General features: G+C 44.1%; 1 long non-coding RNA gene across 1 annotated transcript; it reads right to left on the reverse strand.

Moving 5' to 3' along the window:
• Window positions 1-3,998: 3,998 nt before the first annotated feature.
• Window positions 3,999-6,214, reverse strand: LOC119878215. The gene is made up of 3 exons (XR_005386701.1): window positions 5,885-6,214; window positions 5,085-5,144; window positions 3,999-4,052 (listed from the first exon to the last, which is right to left on the reverse strand). It is a non-coding gene; the product is annotated as an uncharacterized LOC119878215 (long non-coding RNA).
• Window positions 6,215-6,757: the final 543 nt, after the last annotated feature.

A 6,757-nucleotide genomic window follows, 5' to 3' on the forward strand; every position in this document is an offset into this window, starting at 1 on the left:
TGGATACTGTCTGCAGATGGAGAAATGGGAAAAGACAGAAGAAACGGAGTCCTGAGCTCATGCAACACTGAGGCAATAACATAGGCCAACCTGGGATCCCTGGGTGGTGCAGCGGTTTAGCGCCTGCCTTTGGCCCAAGGCGCATCCTGGAGACCCGGGTTCGAATCCCACGTCAGGCTCCCGGCATGGAGCCTGCTTCTCCCTCTGCCTATGTCTCTGCCTCTCTCTCTCTCTCTCACTGTGTGCCTATCATAAATAATAAAAAAAAAAAAAACATAGGACAACCTCTCACTCCTTAACATAAGCAAGCCGAGGTGTAAACATAAGCATATGTTTTCCTCCATTTTGGCTCGAGAGTTATTTCTGGTATAAATATTTTTTTTTTACAACAAAAAAGAGCCTATAAGCACTATTTTTCTTAAAATGGGCCATCATTAAAAAAAAAAAAAGGTAGAAAGGGAAAAAATACTGCTAACCATTGGGGTAAGAGAAGAAATGAGAGGGGAAGACCAATAAGCAGTGGGCGAGTCATGGTGACAGTGAGCCTGAGGCCAGCAGGAATAAAGTGACCAACAAGTTTTACCAAGAACACTCCACAGACATCACACGATGGTCACTCAACAAGAGGAAAATATCTCAATGCATCCATGAGAATAAGGTACCCATTTCAGTGGTAGAACAGAAAACGGTATTTACCCTACAGACATTCATAAGGAATAAACACTGAGGAAGATGACGAACCTTTTTTTTTTTTTTTTTTAAGTAGACTCCATGTCCAGCAGCCAGCATGGAGCCCAATGTGGGGCATCAAGAGATCAAGAGCAGAAAGCAAGAGTCTGAGGCTTAATCCAGTGAGCCCCCCAGACACCCTGATGATGATCTTTTAATACAGAAAATGAAAGTAATGATGACAACTTAGCCAAAGGAACACAGTTCTTTCAAATGGACAATCAAGTGACAATTCCAGGAGTTAAGCTCATACTCTTCTGATAGGAAATTTTGAATCTCTTTAGATAAATGTAATTCAGAATATTTATAAACTGTATTATCCTCTCATTTAAAGGTAACCTAAGGTTTTGGGGTGCCTGGGTGGCTCAGTCGGTGAAGTGTCTCCCTTCAGCTCAGGTCATGATCCCAGGGTCCTGGGATCCAGCCCCACTTTGAGCTCCCTGCTCAGCGGGGAGCCTGCTTCTCCCTCTCCCTCTCTCTCTGCCCCTCTTCCCTGGTATACTCTCTCCCTCTGATTAACAAAATCTTTCAATAAATAAATGTCAGTGAAGTTTCAAATCAACCCAAATTACTGTTAGCAAACTTGCAAAGACAACTGCATGTGCACATTGGTATGCTTTTTTCTAGGAATGTTTAGGTTTGGGATACTTTCATGTTTTCAGAAAAAGAGTTATGTTTCCATCTAAACCGAAAAGCAGGGAACAATGATGCTTTCATAAAATTTTAACATTGCAATACAAGCATTTCTGAAAAAGGAGAGAAAGGAAAGGAGACAAGCAAGACCCCGAAACCCTATAGGGTATCACGTCTGGTCGTCTGGGCCTAATGGTTTACAGCAAACCAGAACCAGGTAGCAGAGCTGCCAGTACTTCTATTGCGCAGTGGGCCTAGGTAACACCTGGTATGGATAAAAATGGGGGGGGGGGGAAGATTTTACTTATCAATAAGATCAAAGATACTATGAAAAGGAAGATGACGAATCACAAATCCCAAGTGTCTGGTAAAAAGGAGATAGAGCCAGCATCCATCAAAAGAGCTCAGGGATCTGAAACAGGCCTAGGGAAAACCCATTCACCTGAACAAAAGCCCTGACCAATCCTGGGCTCGCCCTGGGGCCTCAAGACTCCCCATGTCAACCACCACACACTCTCTGAGTTTACAACCTGAGTTGATGCCTCCCAAATTCTTCACTAAGGAAATACTAAGGTTTTTATCGAAGTATTCATTAATTAACAACTTGAAAGAAACAGGTACATTTCCCATGTTCTGAAATTATTTAGGTCTTAGACTCTCTGACACGTGGATCCAATTTAAAATCTTCTAGTGGAAAAGGTGGTTGGGGCGTTAAAGCCCCCTGAGACGCTGTCAGGCAGATAACTTTGCTGGCCCCTGGACACCACAAACTCGGATTTCCAGTGAGCCTTTTCCCCTCCTGCTATTTACAGTCACTCAGAGCCCAGCTGACCTCCACCCAGGGAACCAGGAATGCCATCTCCTTCTATTAGAATATGCACCTGACTCCCACGCGAGAAAAACTTAGCAGGGCTGTTTCAGCGGTGTCATTGTGCAGAGGCTATTTTCTCGATTCCTATGAGCAAACTCAGTCATAAAGATACTTTGGCTTACTATATTACAAACAGAATTACTCCTTGAAAATAAGAAAGACTTTAGAATGAACTTGCAAATTAATTGAGTCTATTATTTTGGAATGTGAATTGAATGTGGTTATATTTAGTTCTTTATATTTAAGTGTACAAGACTTCAGAAATACAGGAGTGTACTTAGTACCTTAAAGTAAGTTCATACAAATTTAGGGACAAAAAACAAAAACATGTTCTTACGCGAGCTGTCATTTCAGGTGTTCATGAAGTCAAACATATTATTTGAAATGATCTAACTTTCTGTCTAATGACAGTCATGCAGACAAAATTTACTGGTTCATCAAACTATAGTGCAAGTATATGAATTTATTTGTAATAAATTATCATTTTTGCATATATCAGTCAAAGCACAAGGCCTAAACACTTGCAACCAAAATGAATTATTAATTTAATTGTCACAAAACATGAGACACCTAGGTCTGGGAAATGAACAAGGGGTAGTGGAAGGGGAGATGGGTGGGGGGTTGGGGTGACTGGGTGATGGGCACTGAGGGGGGCACTTGGCGGGATGAGCACTGGGTGTTATGCTATATGTTGGCAATTGAACTCCAATAAAAAAATTAATTGTCACAGCCTATTTGGCTAAGTTCTATTACTATTTGTTATAATATGCAATGCATAAGGGGGAGAATCAGATTGAAAATCTAAAAAAGTAAACCGATTATTTTGTCCTGGAGAAATTAAAATACAGCAAGGTGACAAAATTAGAGCCAAGGCATTAATGTTTTAAATAGGTAAAAAAAAAAAAAAAAAACAATGTTTACCTTAATTTAAAGAACAGTTGTGCCCAAAGGGAAGGTTCAACCTGCTGATAAAGAGTTCCTTTGTTTCCAGATACCATGAAAAGGTCTCAATTCCCTCTCCGAGGTAGGAAGGAGAGTGGAATGGGAGCCCTTTGGCGCTGGCTTTGCTACTTGACTGTGACTCTCCCCAGCTAAGCAGGTCTACTGGGAGAGGACACTGCTGCGGGGCTCTGGGCCTTCTGACTTGGTATTTTTGTGCAGAGAGAGGGAGCGCCCCAGAAACAGGTGTCCTAAACTAGAAGGCTTCTGAAACACAGAGGTCTTTGAAATAACAATTCAATGGAAGATGCTCAGTTGAGAGGAACTCAACAGCCTGGACTACATGGGGGTCAGGACCCAGAAGATGGTGTATTTTCCCTCTTGAGGTTCCTTTCCTGATGTAGAAGCAAAACCGGATTAATGCCAGAGAAAAAGCTTAGCACCTCTCAAAGGGTAGAAAGACATGCCATGTTTCTCTTGCCTCAGTGTGGCCTCCCTCTACGTGTCAAGGGAGGAAATGAGCGGACACCAGCAAGTGTCCCTGGAGGATACAGAAAAGGTCATGGGAACCAAACAGTACATGTGGGCTCTTCCCCCTCCTGTCATAATACACAAGAGGTGTCTACTGTATTTAAGTCCTTGGAGGATAAAAATATGTATCAGGTAATGAATTATTCATTGTACGAAATGATGTGAAAACTTATTTAACCTTTTTAAATTCCTAAATAAGGGTTCCCTGGGTGGTGCAGCGGTTTGGCGCCTGCCTTTGGCCCAGGGCGCGATCCTGGAGACCTGGGATCGAGTCCCACGTCGGGCTCCCGGTGCATGGAGCCTGCTTCTCCCTCTGCCTGTGTCTCTGCCTCTCTCTCTCTCTCTCTCTCTGTATCATAAATAAATAAAATTATACATTAAAAAAATTCCTAAATAAAAAGCAAAATGATACATTTGAGTTCAAAACATATACTAGTTACACAGGAGGGGAAGGATTTTCTTTTCAGTAATCATCTGATCTGTTTTCATTCAAAATTTATTTGGGGAACAAAATATACGAAGTACCTATATGTAAAGATTCTCAAGGGGAGATAATTAGTACAAGAAAGGACAATGGGATTAGAGTCAGAAAAATAACAATTCTAATATTCATTAATTAAAAACACTAAGTTTTTATTAAAAAAAAAACACTGAGTAAGTTACTACACATTCCTCAATCTCAGTCCTTAGATCTAAAAACCTGGAATAATGCTGCACTGCTAATAACAACTCAAAGTGATTACTGAGATCATGCATGTGAAAGCAACAAAAACACAGCATTACAAATGTTTTGCTTCCACTCCTTATAGACTCATGAAACAAAACTTTGACAAGTTCCAAATTAGAATTTAAGTGATAAAGAATTTGTTGAATTTGAGGAATAATGCGTTCAGGATATGTTAAATACATAGAGTTTGGCTCAAATTAAATATAATGCTGCAAAGAGAAGACCAGACATCAAAATATAAGGAGTAGGCATACATAACGCTCAGTACTTTGACAAATAGTCACGCCCAAACTAACGTGCTAAAGAAAAGACTAGGCCTGCGATAGAAGAGTCAAGCTAAACTGCTTGTAAACACAGAAAATATTGGTAAGAGCATTTTACATTTTTAAAAAGGCAATGAAACATTTGTAAATAAGGAAGAGGTCCTTGGAGGTCCTAAGCTGCAGACTTGTACAACAAACTGCATCATTACTGACAACTTAAAAAAGTACTAAAATCCTAAAGTTTCCAGGAGTGTCTACAGAGTTTCAGATACCATCCCAGAGGATCCGGGGGTAAATATCCTCTGTCATTGAAAGAAAGAGAGAGGAATTTTCACTAGCTCTGAGTTGTACATTTTGCAGATTCAAAAAGTTTGGAAGTAGCCATACTCACCTGAGAGCTGACATTGCTCTGTCTCTGCTCAGCTAATAGAATTCAGTCCATGTGGTGAAGCTAATTATGATACGGTAGCAGGAGAGAAAAAAAAGAAAAAGCCTGGCAGTTGAGGACATAATCACTGTGGTGTTATTTCTCACGACTCGGCAACCATAGTATTACTTGGGGGAAGACACAAGATGTATTTCTTTTTTAGTATCAGCAATGTTTAATTCTACACTGAGAATCTGAAAATACTGTTTAAAGTACAGGAAGAAATACACAAAGTTTACTTTTACATCATTATTTTAACTCAAACACATGTGCAGAGGTCAATCCCCTCCGAATAAACTTTTCTACTGTTTCAACTTTATTTCACAATTTCACAAATTCAAAGTCCTTCAAATTGTTGCAAATATTTTTAGAACAGAATTTTCAGAATTCAAAGGACATTAAATGTTTGTGGAAGAGTGGTATGAAATGTCCTATTCAAGGACGGAGCACCACAGACGCAAAACCTGATGAACCGGGCAGCTCCGGGGGCTCAGTGGTTTAGCGCCACCTTCAGCCCAGGGCCTGATCCTGGAGACCCGGATAGGGTCCCGCGACCGGCTCCCTGCAGGGAGCCTGCTTCTCCCTCTGCCTGCGTCTCTGCCTCTCTCTCTCTCTCTCTCTGTGTGTCTATCATGAGTAAATAAATAAAATAAAAAACACGATGAACTGATGTGATAAGCATTCTAGAGGTCACATCATTAAACGAGGCCTAAAATGCAAATATAATTGTGTTTGTTACATTTTTAAAAATGACCGAAAATTACCTTTCTTTGGGGTGCCAACTCCATGATTGCCTAGTAGAGGTGTATGTAAGTGCTGATTCATTACAAAAGCAACCCTAAAGAAAGAAATAAGCATAATCCTAGAACTAAAACATGACTCTCTGCTAAGAACCTGTGCATGAAGTAGTTAAAAACAGGCATTTATATGCGGATATGACCCGAAAATGCACATTGCAGGGGTGCTCCTGGCGAACAAGAAGCTTGTCTCTAGATCCAAGGCGCTGTCACACCTAGAAGAGAATGTAGTAGTGACAGCAGTCGCTTCAGCCCGCTCAAGGCGGCACTTCCCTACAGTCCTCTAGTTTCCTGTAATCAAAAACCCCACAGCCCAGGGGAGGAGCGAGGTTAGAGCCCAAAGTGGCCAAGCAGCGCGCCCCGGGCTCCCGCCCCGCCGCCCCGCCCAGGCCAGGCCCCCCGCGGCCGCGCGCTCCGGGCTCCAACGGCCTCAACGGAAGGAGGCGCGGGGGGCAGAGGCGCATCAGTCTGGGGGGGACCCGGGCGGGGGCCGTTGGGGAAGCCGCGGCCTGGACCGGGACCCACCGGCGGCTCCCCCTGGGGCAGGGCTCTGACCCGCACTCGGCCTGCGGTAAGCAGCGCCCCACTGCGCGATGGGGCTGAGGGCGGCCCGCGGGGGGCGCGACCTGAGGCCGGCGGGGTGGTCCGCGGGGGCGGGGGTCGGCGGGGGAGGCTGGGGGTCGGGCGGGACCTGAGGCCGGGCGGGGCCGCGGGGGGCGGGCAGGGGCCCGGGATGCTGGGGGTGGGGGGGGGCGTGGGCCAAGGAGCCTGGGGGGTCGGGAGGGACCTGAGGCCGGGCGGGCCGCGGGGGCGGCAGGGCCCGGGATGCTGGGGGTGGGG

This window comes from Canis lupus, unplaced genomic scaffold (genome assembly GCF_011100685.1).
Source record: "Canis lupus familiaris isolate Mischka breed German Shepherd unplaced genomic scaffold, alternate assembly UU_Cfam_GSD_1.0 chrUn_S1238H1414, whole genome shotgun sequence".
Taxonomy (NCBI): Eukaryota; Metazoa; Chordata; class Mammalia; order Carnivora; family Canidae; genus Canis; species Canis lupus.